The sequence below is a fragment of the Danio rerio genome, chromosome 12 (assembly GCF_052040795.2).
Source record: "Danio rerio strain M-AB ecotype USA chromosome 12, GRCz13ab, whole genome shotgun sequence".
Taxonomy (NCBI): Eukaryota; Metazoa; Chordata; class Actinopteri; order Cypriniformes; family Danionidae; genus Danio; species Danio rerio.
In genome coordinates this window covers 30998737-31012933 of record NC_141032.1, presented here as the reverse complement: position 1 = coordinate 31012933, position 14197 = coordinate 30998737, and the positions used below count along the sequence as shown (strand labels likewise).

Sequence of the window (14197 nt, the reverse complement as noted above, 5' to 3'; positions counted from 1 at the left end):
CTGTCTTTAAATGACAGGTGAGAATTAAATCAGATGAAAATATTAGCTTACACCCAGAGGTGTGTAAAAGAAAGTGTGAAAAATGGAGGGAAGTGTGTGATTGATTGATTGATGAGTGTGGAAGGAAACTGAGAGCTAAGAGTGTCACATGCTGAATTCGAGTATTATAAAAAAGTTTAAGTTTAAATGGAGGGAATGGAAGGAAACAATTAGACATCTTTTTAAAGCATAATAAAAATTGGTAAAATAGTGTGTACATTTTATGTTTATTTTTAGTGCTGCTGGGCAAAGAGTAATCGCAATTAATCGCATTCAAAATAAAAAATTGATTTGACATAATATATGTGTGTGCACTGTGTATATTTGTTTTGTGTATACACACATGCAGGCATATATTTAAGGTTTAGTTTATATATTTGGATATAAAACATATATGTATATGATATAAATTGTACAGTTAAAATCAGAATTATTAGCCTCCCTTTAAATTTTACTTTCTTTCTTAAATATTTCCCAAATGATATCTAGAGCAAGGACATTTTTACAGTATGTCTGATAATATTTTTTCTTCTGGAAAAGTCTTATTGGTTTTATTTTGGCAAAAATATTTTTTTAAATTTTCTTAAAAAAAAACATTTTAAGGTCAAAATTATTAGCCCCTTTAAGCTATCTTTTTGATAGTCTACAGAACAAACTATCAAGATACAATAACTTGCCGAATTACCCTAACCTATATATATATATATATATATATATATATATATATATATATATATATATATATATATATATATATATATATATATATATATATATATATATATATATATATATTTATCATGTCATAACAGGGCGGAGCAGTGGCACAGTAGGTAGTACTGTTGCCTCACAGCAAGAAGGTCGCTGGGTCGCTGGTTCAATCCTCGGGTCAGTTGGCCTTTCTGTTCGGAGTTTGCATGTTCTCCCTGCGTGTTAGCGTGGGTTTCCTCCGGGTGCTTCAATTTCCCCCACAGTCCAAAGACATGCGGCACAGGTGAATTAGTTAGGCTAAATTGTCTGTAGTGTATGAGTGTGTGTGGATGTTTCCCAGAGATGGGTTGCAGCTGGAAGAGCATCCGCTGTGTAAAAACACGGTGAATAAGTTGGTGGTTCATTCCGCTGTGGCGACCCCAGATTAATAAAGGAACTAAGCCGACAAGAAAATGAATGAATGAATGTCATAATGAACTTTGATTTTGAATGCGATCAATCATTATTAATCTTCTCCCAGCTCTAGTTTATTTATGTTATATGAATATATTTATAATAATGTTTTTATAAAAAATAGTAAATGCATATATTTTATCATTATAGATTGGAATAATTTATTAAAAAATTTAATAAATAAACATTAAAAGACAAAAGTGCATCTTAATGTAATTAAAAATACATTTAGATATATTCTTAAATAATTTAGTTTATTTCTATAATTTGGAATATTTTAGAAGAAAATAACTTTGAAATTTGAAACAAAAATGAAGTGTTTTTATATAGTAAGTCAGTGTCTGTCTGTCTGTTTGCCTGCCTACTTTTCTAAAAACTTTTAAAAAAATGTTTTGTTTACACATGAATTTTACATTATTGAATATTATATATTTTAATTACAATTAATTACACATGTATAAAACATTTGAAGAATATATTATTTATAATAATCAATAATAAAATAAATAAAACACTATATTAATATTAAATACATTAATGATAAAGAAATTCTTTAAATATCAAATAGTTCAAATGTATGTCTGTGTGTGTGTGTGTGTGTGTGCGCGCACATGTGTGTTTTGTGGCACGTGTTACTGCCTGAACGACTGCTTCAGGACCTCCTGTTTGGCAGGCAGATCTCTCAATATAAGTGCTCTAATTGCTCAGAAAATGATATGCAATGCTGATTTTATCTGACATGGCCTGGCAGTGCAGTGACATTGCGATGCCTCCCCGTGTTTGAGCTCTCGCTCTCCAGATCGTCTGCTCTGCCGTGTCTTTCCCTGGTGACCGCAGCCATGCCCCTGGTGACCGCCTGCTGCCCTCTTCTTGTTGAAGCTGTCGAGTGCTGAAATGTCCCAAAGTTCAATCTTGTCATGCTCAGGCATCGCTTTCTGCCAGCCTCTATCCATCAAGCGAGCTGTTTGTGAACCATTATGATATGTGTGTGTGTGTGTGTGTCACGTTTATGTGTGTGTGTGTGTGATGTGTTCATCGCTCCTTCATTCCTGAACACAAAAACAGCTGCTTCTTCCACCTGCTAACTGCAAACAGATCACTGATTTGAAACCTGTATTACTGTATTAATGTTAAAATGAAAACTGTCAGTTCTGATTATTAAAAATTGATTTTTAACAATGCACATTATTAATTAATACATTTGTAAGCTTCTGTAATCTTTCATTAAAATAACTTGTCTTCTTTCTTGCAACAACCTGTCATTATAGTGCAGCAGAACAATCACAGCAATGCAATTCTGGATGTAAAAACTAATTTCTTTCAAAGGTAAATTGATTTTAAATAAAGCTGCTAAACATTTCCCAGTGAGTTGCAGCTGGAAGGTCATCCACTCCATAAAACATATGCTGGATAAGTTGGCGGTTCATTTCACTGTGGCAACCCCTGATGAATAAAGGGACTAAGCCAATAGAAAATGAATAATAAATGAAAGAAATGAATGAATAAAACTGCTAAACGTGTAAAGACAGACCTTTTGTTAGGATTTAAAACAAAAACTGTATGCTTTTGTTGAAACCAACTGTTCAAATAATGGAACTGTTCAACAAAACAATCATGTTTAATTGTGGAATTTGTGTAGAAAACCTCATTAGCCATGATGCTGTGCAGTAAGTTCCAACAATTGGAGAATTGCAGCGAGCAAAGCCAAAAGAGTTTCAGCTTTACCCACTAAAACACTTCAAATAATATCATATTGTATGAGTGTGAGTATGAATGAGTGTGTATGGGTGTTTCCCAATTCTGGGTTGTGGCTGGAAGGGCATCCGCTGTGTAAAACAAACGCCGCAATAGTTGGTTCTGTGGTGACCTCTAAAAAGGAGACTAAGCTGAAGGACAATGAATGAACGAATAAATGAATGATATATTATTGTGCAATATCTACAAAAATTGGCCTTAGTGTATGAGTGTTTTGTGAATGTGAGAGTGTATGGGTATTTATGGGTATTTCCAATTCAATCCCACGGCAATTCTTAACTTTTTGATTCAGTGGCTAATTTGTATGAATTTATACGATCTAATTCGTACAACTTAGTACTATTTGCTCATCCCCCAATGACGGTTGGGTTTAGTGGTGGGGTTAGGTGCCACGCCTCCTTTTTAAAATCACACAATTTCGTAAGTCTGAACTTGTACAAATTTCTACGATTTAGCCACTAAGTTGACAAAACGCAAAACAAAACTTTTTTTTTGTAAGATCAGGCTGCTATTTCCCAATATTGGGTTGAGACTTAAAGGGAATCTGCTGCATAAAACATATGCTGGAATAGTTGATGGTTCACTCCACTGTGGTGACTCCCAAGGGACTAAATTGAAGGAAAATGAATGAATCAATCAATGTGCAATCTGCTTGTTAAATGTGACGTCATGCTTCCGGGTCCAAGTGCTGTATCAAACTGTACGGTACCAACAAATGGTGACAATAAATGTTTACAAAGTGATGTATTACTTTCAAAAATCACGATCACTATTTATATATATATATATATTACTACTATATTACTACGTTATTTATATATATGTATTACTTCATATATACTATTTATTTTATACATATATATATATATATATATATATATATATATATATATATATATATATATATATATATATATATATATATATATATATATATATATATATATATATATATATATATCTGATGGATGTATTATAAATTGTTAAATTATTGGTGTTTGTGATGCAGCTAGTGTACTCCATGATTTTATCTAAAATTCAATGTGTGATATGACTAAAAAGTGGTCATGAATGAATTTTTTCTCAATTTAAATGAGTAGTGGCTCGGACCTAGAAACAGTATTTCATATGTAACAACTTAACAAGTAGACATCTTAAAACTTCTGTTTCTTTAATATATTTACAATTTTAAAAGCATTAAATTCAATATTATTAACACTTTTAAATTCATTATAATAATATTTTTTTATATAGATTTTCATGTTTCTTTGCTTCTAATCAAAATATTTGATGTGATTCTCCCCACAACTTGTTGATTTATTTTGTGTCTTATAAACCTGTAACTAACATATTTTAAAATCCATATGGGGAAAAAATGGGCAGAAACTTAACAATCTAATCAATCATCTATGACTACAATCAAGTCCCACATCCTGAACATGTTTGAGTTTCTGTTGAACAGAAAAGAAGGTATTTTGAAAAATGTTGGAAACTGATAACCATTGATTTTCATATTAGTTTCTGCTCAAAATAAGACAGAAACTGGTTTAGAATCAGTTAAAGGACAATAAATGCGTAGTAAATAAAATTGAGCAAACTATCCCTTTAAAAAAATGTTGCAAATTAGTATTGTTATAGTTTTATGTCTCCTTCAAAACCGTGAGTTAAAGAGTGTTTAACTTTGAGTATAACGCAGTGCTCATCAATGACAATTTTGAGTCAGCCTTCCAATCTCAGTGGAGCAGGGGCAATACAAACACCACACCACCCAGCCTTCACAAAGCAGTGAAATTGAAAAGTGAAAGTGAAATTCCTCTACACTTTTAGTCATAGGCAAATAATCTCTGAAATCAGTCACCAGGCTTCACTTAAGTGTCTCCATCTTAGCAGGAAAAAATGATTTGCCTCAGAAGTGTTCTCAAGTGCCTAAAAGTTTTGCTGGACACACGACCAAAGACTTTAACTGTCCAGTTAGGATCAATCGAATCAATTCCGTTCATCACAATGAATGAATGGCAGCCGCATCCTCAGCCAGGATGATATGAACTAAAATTGACCCTATCCAATCCTGCAGGGCCTATAGGGATATTTAGGAGGATGTATGCGTATTGTGTGTGCGTATGTGTCTGCACTGGCCCCTGAGGGCTGGGACGTGTCACCCCTTTGTCTCGTCAGCGTTAATCTGAACTTGAGCATCGAGGCGTGGAGCTGTGACAGATCGGCAGACAGCCCTGCCCCCCCTCACGCCTCTGCTCCCAGCACCCAATCCATCCCTGCTTAATCTTACATTCATTTCAGGTCAAAAACCAACCAGGCTATGATACCTCACCTGCCTGCCGGGGATCACTTCAGATTAAGACTTTGAAGACAAGCTCCGAGTTATGTTATCACAAATTTTCATTCGATATTTTAGTGAGTCTACATGAAACATAACTAATAAAGAAACTCGCAAACTCTGATAGTGTGCCACTGACTAAACAGTAGGCACAAAATATTTGTGGCCTTTAGAAGTGACTTCCGATGTGTTAGGTCAGATGGTGTTGGAGGATGATGCTATTTGACATTTTTTCCACTTTTGACCTTTCTGCTAATGTTACCGGAGTGTTTCTGCTCAGTTGCAGTTCCTGATCAGGCCTGGTGTGATGAGATCGGGGTCGCTAACCTCACTGGCATGTACTTAACCTTTTCACACCACTGATTCCAACACCATGAACTCTGATTTGGAGTAGACCTTGGAGGAAAACGTGCTGGTAATTTACTCAGCCTCAGGTGATTCTAGATGTAGGTGGCTTTTTTTTATCAGTAGATGGTTAAAGATGATTTTTTAGATGAAAGTGTGATGCTTAATTCATAAAATGAAGGATAGAAAAACTATCCGAGGCTCCTGATGATACATTGAGGTCTTATGAAGCAAAACAATCAGTCTGTGTAAGGAACTGAACATAATTCACAACATGGTCACACATTACAATGAGGTTCATTAGTTAATGTTAAGTAATGCATTTACTAACATGAACAAACAATGAACAATACATTACTACAGTATTTATTCATGTTAGTTAACGTTAGTTAATGAAAATACAGTAGTTCATTGTTAGTTCATGTTAACTCATGGTGCATTAACTAATGTTAACAAGCATGGACTTAAATGTTAATAATGCATTAGTAAATGTTCAATTATCATTAATAAATGCTGTGCATGTGTTGTTCATGATTAGTTCATGTTAGTAAATGCATTAGCTATTGAACCTTATTGAAAAGTGTTACCCACAACACATTTCTTTTATTGTCAATAAAATTCTATTTTAAGCATAAGGATTTTGGTGGTCCTGTGAATTATAGGTAATACTGTTTTAAAAATTAATAATTTATTTAACAAGCAAAAATATTCCAGGTTACAGCATTTATAATCTTCATCTCATCTGACTTTGAACGTGACATGGTTGTTGGTGTCAGATGAGTTGCTCTCAGAGCCTACTCACACTATGCTTTCCAGGCCGTGCCAAGGCCCGTTTCCTGGATTGTTTGAGAAGTGTGAGTGCGCTGAATCGGGTTCACTTGGGCTTTGGCGCGGTACGCTTGTGTGTGAGTGCAAAACGCGCCTACGCCTGAAACTGAAAGCAAGATGTGACTTTTAGGGGACTGTTTCATATGGATTTATTAATCATTCTTACCATTCAATGAACGCAAACTGCCATAGTTTATTAAAGACGCAAACCCCTCACTCAGAAAATATCCAGTGAGCGGCAGTTCTGTGGGTGCAAACACCTTGTTAATGCTTGAGGTCAGAGGAAAATGACCAGACTGGTTTGAGCTGATAGAAATGCAACAGTAACTCAAATAAGCACTCATTACAACCGAGGTATGCAGAGGAGCATCTCTGAATGTACAACACGTTGACCCTTGAGGCGGATGGCCTACAGCAGCAGAAGACCACACCGGGTGCCACTTCTGTCAGTTAAGAACAGGAAACTGAGGCTACAATTCAATACAGTTGCCTGGTTTGATTAGTGTCGATTTATGCTGCATCATTTGAACGGTAGGGTCAGAATTTTCAATCTCTTTACGACCACAGTGTACCCATCTTCTGATGGCTACTTCCAGCAGCTTAATGTGCCATTTCATCGAGCGTGAATCATCTCTGACTGGTTTCTTGAACATGACAAGGAGTTCACTGCAGTCAAATGGCCTCCACAGTCACCAGAGCTCACTCCAAAAGAGCACCTTCGGGATGTTGTGGAACAGGAAATTCGCATCATGGATGTGTAGCCGACAAATCAGCAGCAACTGAGTGATGTTATCATGTCAATATGGATCAAAATCTTGTTGAATCTATACCACAAAGCATTAAGGCAGTTCTGAAGGTAAAAGGGAGTCCAACCAGGCACTAGTAACATGTACCTAATAAAGTGATGGGTGAGTATATGTCACATAATCTGTTCCATACCTCAGAGCAGTCCATTCAGTCTCCAGATTATGTTTATATATTCCACTACCAGAATTCTGATCATTTATATATTCCACTATACAAGAAATCTGATCATGCTAATTCTGACCAAGTAAATGGCCTTTTTGTTTTGTTTTTATTTTAATGATGGTGAATAAAATCACCACAATCACCACTTACTAACCGTGCCTAGGACACGCTTTGAAAATTAAACTTTTACATTTATGCCTGGACCTAAACTCTGGAACACTATGCCAATTTACATTAGGCTTCCCCCCTTTGTGTTTAAGTCCATTTTGAAGACCTATCTATTTTTTCTTACGTTTAATACTCCTTGATTACTGTTTTGCTTTTACTTATTGTTTCATTTTACATTTTATTTTCTTCTCTGTCTTTAAGTACGCCTATCTACAGCACTTTGGTCAACTTCGGTTGTGCTTTATGTATAAATATTGTATTTTATTGTTGACCTGTAACATAATGCATGTGTTTTATATACATGTAACACAAATGTGACCTCTTGTATGGGTATCTATATCACTTTGAATATTATTGTTCAAAAATGACATATAGGAATTAATCACACTTTGAACTGCGTGTGTGTATATGATTCTAGCCGCCTCACTGGGCAGTTAATGTCAGGCTGATGTGGAGTGACAGTGGGCTCTGTGTCTGGCAGGCCCAGAGTGTGGCCCACCATATTGCCTGGCTCCCCAGGGAGGACAGATCAGCATGCCAGCCTTGCCAGAAAGTGCTAATAGGCGCAACACGTCTTACTTTCACACATTAAGGCGAGCAAAGGGTGACAGATCGGAGCTGTGATACTGCCACATGGAAAAAAAGGGCTGCGCCACCCGTTTGCCATGCGGCAACAGCTAATGATGAGCTCTGCTAAGTTGCGCTCCATGTCCACCAAACGCAGAACTGAAATGAATGCTGACAGAAAATCCGCCGTGATACCAGTCACAAGAGACCAAATGAAGCCAACTTACAAAAACACCTGGCTGATTGCTAAAAATGGAGATGAAATGCAGATGTATTCCAAAAAGAAATCTAGTGTTAGTGTTTTAGTTAATGCTGTTTTAGCAGTTAGACTGCACTGTGAGTCACTCTTTCATGGAAAGAACGTATGGTCACACTTACTCTACTCTACAGTACGTTTGCTAGTAAGTGCGCCACCAACAAGGAAAGGGGGTTTGTAAAAACCCACATAAAATGCAAGCTGCCACCGCGAAGCCTAATAAAAAGACAATGGTTTCTACTGATATTGATTTAATCTGTAGACCCGATCAGTATTTGGTTTGCATAAACCAGCGATTTAGGGCTTTTAGTTTAAAAATTGGTGCACAGACTGCGAATGCAAAATGACATAGCCTATTTTGTGGTTGGAACCCTCAAACATCTTTGATGAGGTCATGTTGTTGGCTGAAAATTTAGGTCAGTTGGGCAAAGGTTTGAGCTTGAGGAAGTTTTTTTCATGTAAGTATTTCCTGCATTATATATAAAATATATGAACAGCAACACACTGCAAGTTTGTTTCAACATTTTAAAAACAACTTTTTTTTTTTTTAAAGAAAATATTTAATTTATTTTTCTACATTTTCCTTCGGCTTCTCTATGTCAGAGGTCAGAATTAACCACCAACTATTCCAGCAAATGTTTTACACAGCAATGTCTTTGCAGCCACAACCTAGGGAAACCCATTCACACTCATTCATACACACACTCACACACTCACACACTCACACACTATACACGATTTTATTTTATTCAATTCACCCACACAGAAATGCCAAATAAAATGACTCCAACCAGCAACCTTCTTGCTGTGAGGCAACAGTGCTAACCATGGAGCCACTGTGCTGCCCTAGAAATGCCCTAGCTTAATTCAAATGGTAAGGCTATGGTTATATTAACATATGCTGTATAAAAAAATGTAACCCTCAATTCATGGGTTTTCAGTTTATTTACATTTTAATTGCATTATAGGACCTTTGATAATATTAGATTTTTTTATTGTGTTTTTTATTGAGTTATTGACACCCCAAGTATATGAACACACCAGACAACATATAAATAATTCATTTTCTTTTCGGCTTAGTCCCTTTATTAATCTGGGGGTTCGCCACAGCGGAATGTACCGCCAACTTATCCAGCATATGTTTTACGCAGCGGATGCCCTTCCAGCTGCAACCCATCACTGGGAAACATCCATACACACTTATTCACACACATACACTTTGGCCAATTTAGTTAATTCAATTCAATTGTATCACATGGCTTTGGACTATAGGGGAAACCGGAGCACCCAGAGGAAACCCACGGTAACACGGGGAGAACATGCAAACTGCACAACATATAATATCACCTTAAAAAAATATTAAAATGTTTAGCTAATAACTAAGAAATAAATTTTTTCATTTAAATTTAGTTTTCTAAATTAGTCACTTGATTAAAAAAATAATAATAAATGTACAAAATAAATAAAAAGTATAGACATTTGCAGTTTTATAATTCGATGTCTTGGAAAACAATAATAAATACAGAATTTAAAAATGGTGCAGTTGTTTGTATAGCTTTGATTTTCTTAAAAATCATTTTAAATAATATAAATAATTATAATAATATTACTCAATACATTTGAGTAAATAATTGACCACATTAAAATTAGCTAAAATATAAAATTACCTAAATAGCTAAATAATATATACACAGTTGAAGTCAGAATTAGTACCCCCCTGAATTATTAGTCCATCATTTATTTATTTTTCCAATTTCTGTTTAACGCAGAGAAGGTTTTTCAACATATTTCTAAACATAATAGTTTTTGACAGTAAATAATATTTTACTAGATATTTTTCAAGACACTTCTATACAGCCTAAAGTGATATTTAAAGGCTTAACTGGGTTAATTAGGTTAACTAGGCAGGTCAGGGTAATTGGACAATTTATTTTATAATGATGGTTTGTTCTGTAGACTATCGGAAAAATTTTTGACGTTAAAATGGTTTTAAAAAATGTAATTCTAGCAGAAATAAAACAAATAAGACTTTCTGCGGAAGAAAAAATGTTATCAGAAATACTGTGAAAATTTCCTTGCTCTGTTAAACATCCTTTGGGAAATATTTAAAGAAGGAAAAAAAATCAAAGGGGCTAATAATTCTGACTTCAACTGTATTTATGTATTATATTCTTGATTTACAAATATTGATATACTTGAAAATGCCAAAAAGTCACTTTTTGTATTGAAACGCATGACAAAACAAACTGTACACAAAGGAAATATGTAGTTTATTTTGAGCAAGCCAAAAACAAGCCCCCAAACAAATGAATCTTTAAACGCTCTTGTTTCCACTGTTGTATGTAGTTGTGTAATTGAAGTCGAGGGAACATCAGTCATGGATGAATAACTGATCCTGAAAATAATCGACTCAATTATCAATAACAGATGGCTGAATGTTAATAACTCACATTATTGTCTTTAACCTTTTTGTATCATTTTCAAGCACACAGAATCTCACAAGGCCAGAGGTTTGAAGCAGAGTTTCTGTTTGTCTTCATTTGGGTGTAAAACTCCACTAAATGAACTCACGCCCTGACAAATGGTACCCTGTTGCCTCTTGCCCTCCTCTTGCCCCTGTGCGTCCCTCTGGCCCGAGGCCGCGCTGTGTCTGCTGAAGCGTTATGGTGTAAGTGTGGTAGTGCGTGTGCCCTCATCAATAGGAGTGAGTTACACAGGTCAGCAGTTCAAACGCAGGTCACAGACTCATGCCTCACTCCATCCTGATTGACTCACTGCACAAACACATTCACTTCTGCTCCCCGCTGTTTGATCCATGCTCTGTTTGATGTGCTAGTGTACTATCTGCCTCGTTTTGTTGTATATGCAGAAAAATTGAACGCTGCAGGCAAAAACTGTGTCAGTTTTGACAAAATCTTTGTTAATGTAAACTTACAAACAGAAAAATTAAATTACAGCAGCTAGAAAAATAAGTAGCAGTAACTGCTAACTACAAAAAGCTTTGAGAATTAAAAAAATAAGTTTTAAATTAAGTTACAGTAACTAGAAAGAAAAAATAAATAAATAAGCAAGAACAAGTTGAAAAATAAGTTGGTGTAACTGGAAAAATTAAGCTGAAACAACAAGCTGAAAGGTTAAGTTGTTCTAACTAGAAAAATAAAGTTATAAGAACCAGAAAAAATAAGTTGCAGTAACTTGAAATTATTAGTTGTGCCAACCACAAAAATTTAGTAATGAGAACTAGAAAAATTAAGTTTTAAATTAAGTTGCAGTAACTTGAAAAAACATTATAAATAAACAAGAACAATACCTTTGTAAGAAAAATAAGTTGGGTCAACTGGAAAAATTAAGCTGAAGCAACTACATAGGAACATAATTTTGTGAACCTAAAAAATTAAGTTACCCTGACTAGAAAAATAAAGTTATGAGAACTGGAAAAATTATATTGCAGTAACTGTTAAAGTAATTAGCAGTAAAAAAAATGAAATTAAAAAAATAAAAATAAGTTGCAGTAACTTGAAAATTTAAGTTGTGCTAACCACAAAAAATGAGTTATGAGAACCAGATATATTAAGCTGTAAATTAAGTTGCAGTGACTAGAAAGAATTAACAAAAAAGTAAATAAATGAGAACATGACCTTTGTAAGAAAAATAAGTTGGGAAAGCTGGAAAAATGAAGTTTGAGCAACTAGAAATATTGAGTTGTGTAAACCTTAACAAGTTGCTCTAACTAGAAAAACAAAGTTATAAGAACTAGAAAAAGTCAGTCACTAAAATTAATTAGCAGTAACTAGACAAAAATAAAATGCAAAAACATGAAACTTATAAGTTCTGATAACTACAAAAATTAAGTTACGAAAACCAGAAATATTAAGTTAAAAAGTAAAGTAAATAAGAAAAAGACATTTGATAGTGATAAATAAGGTTAGTAAAGTGTCTGCAAATGCTAGTAACATATTAAATGGTGTTAGAACAGTGTTCCTAATTCCCTTAACAAATGCTTTGTTAGTGATAAATCATGTTATTAAAGAGTCTACAAACAATAATAACATGCAAGTTGAAGATTGTGTTCTGAACCTGAGTCATTGTTCATTGTTTGTAACAGATTACAATATTTGTAAGCTCACATGAACTTGATTTAGTTTTGCTTAATAAATGTGTTGTTCATTGTAAGGTCATGTCATCTAATCTATTAGCAAATGCATTATTTAATGTGTTGGTAAGCATAAATTGTACTGAAATAAATAAATAAATAAACAAACGGACGAATGGGTAAATAAACAAATAAACATAAATAAATAAATAAACAAATAACAGTACATAATTATATTGAAACTCATTTTGTCTCGAGTACACCCTGAAAAATATTCATATAGCATTTATTCTTTACCGTAAATCTTCAGTGTGGCACACGTGTATGGTGAAAGAGCTCTTTCCTCAGATCTTCCTGGCCATCTAGTGGAAAATGTGGGATACACATGGATAATGAGTCGAATGAGATAATCCCTAAGATCTGTCGTAAACGTGTGATCTTGTTAAAAGTCATGGCTGGATACCAACCAAAATGTGGAATAGACCCATGGGGACATTCTGTAGTGAGGTAATGATTAATATTGATGGGACTATCCAATACTGATCCACTGTCTATGTGAATGAGTGAGATTTAAAGTTAATTAGCTGGTAAAGGTAAATAATACGAACAGCATGCTAAGCTACTTACAGACGTAGACTTTTAATTAGCCTACTACAACATTTAATTTAGGCAACAAGAAATATTAGTTTATGATATAAAACAAAAGCTGCTACAACTAAACATAAACAAAGACAAATTAGCTCAGAAGTCTCGAACAACGGTGAACCATTACTAGGGGGAAAATATGGTGGGCTTGAATTTGACACTTTTTAATCTTTAAGCAGGGTTGCCAGGTTAGAAGTCTACACTCAAAGGTGTCATGAAGCAAAAAGGTGTTTTTACAGTGTAGCCATAGAAAAAGTGAAAATTTTATGAAAAGTTTTTTTAGATATTTTTTCAAAGTGAGTAGCATTTTAAATGGGGAGTTCTCTCAAAAGTGATTCACCCTCAAATGGTTCAAAACCTTTATTAGGTTCATTCTAGTGAATACAATAAGATATTTTGAAGAAAGCCGAAAACCTGTAACCATTGTCTTCCACAGTAGGGATTCAAATACTATGGAGGCCAATGGTTATAGGTTTTCAATATTCTTCAAAGTAACTTATTTTGTGTTCAGCAGAAGACAGAAAGTCGAACAGGTTTAAAACAGTTAAAAGATGAGTAAACAGTTACAGAATTTTAATTTTTAGGTAAATTGTCCTTTTATAACCAAACACAACTTTTTTTTTTTTACTATAAGCCTTTTGTGGAATGAAAAGTTTGCACTAATGTTTAAATTTGTTCTAAAACAGGGGTGCCCAAAGTTTTTCTGAAAAGGGCCAAAAACCTAGCTTGATTGAGGGCTGTGGGCAGAATATAAAGCAAACTGTATTATAATAAAATTGCTAAGTGGAATTTGCCAATTTAGTCGATTATATTTAAACAAAAAACTAGAAAATGTTGCTTTAAATCATATTAACTAACCCAAATTCATTTTTTACCATTTATAATGAATTTATTACTGTAAAATGCTAAATACACTCATCGAGCTGTCCCTGCTTTCATCTTGATTTGTTCGCAGATGACTTGTGGATTATCCTCCATCTGTCAAGTGACAGTATTTACATTTTAAAATTCTGATGCATGTACAACATTTAAT

The 14197-nt window shown here is 34.3% G+C and overlaps 1 protein-coding gene across 3 annotated transcripts in view; it reads left to right on the top strand.

The window, feature by feature from the left end:
- The first annotated feature begins 12744 nt into the window (after window positions 1-12744).
- LOC100538338 (uncharacterized) overlaps window positions 12745-14197 on the top strand; it is a 146846-nt gene continuing 145393 nt past the window's right edge. The window contains exon 1 of one of the 3 annotated variants that reach the window (XM_087276471.1): window positions 12745-13026. The gene's annotated coding sequence lies outside the window, so the exon portion shown is untranslated. The remainder of the gene's footprint in view (window positions 13027-14197) is intronic. The other 2 variants (XM_087276472.1, XM_087276473.1) reach the window with 2 other exon arrangements.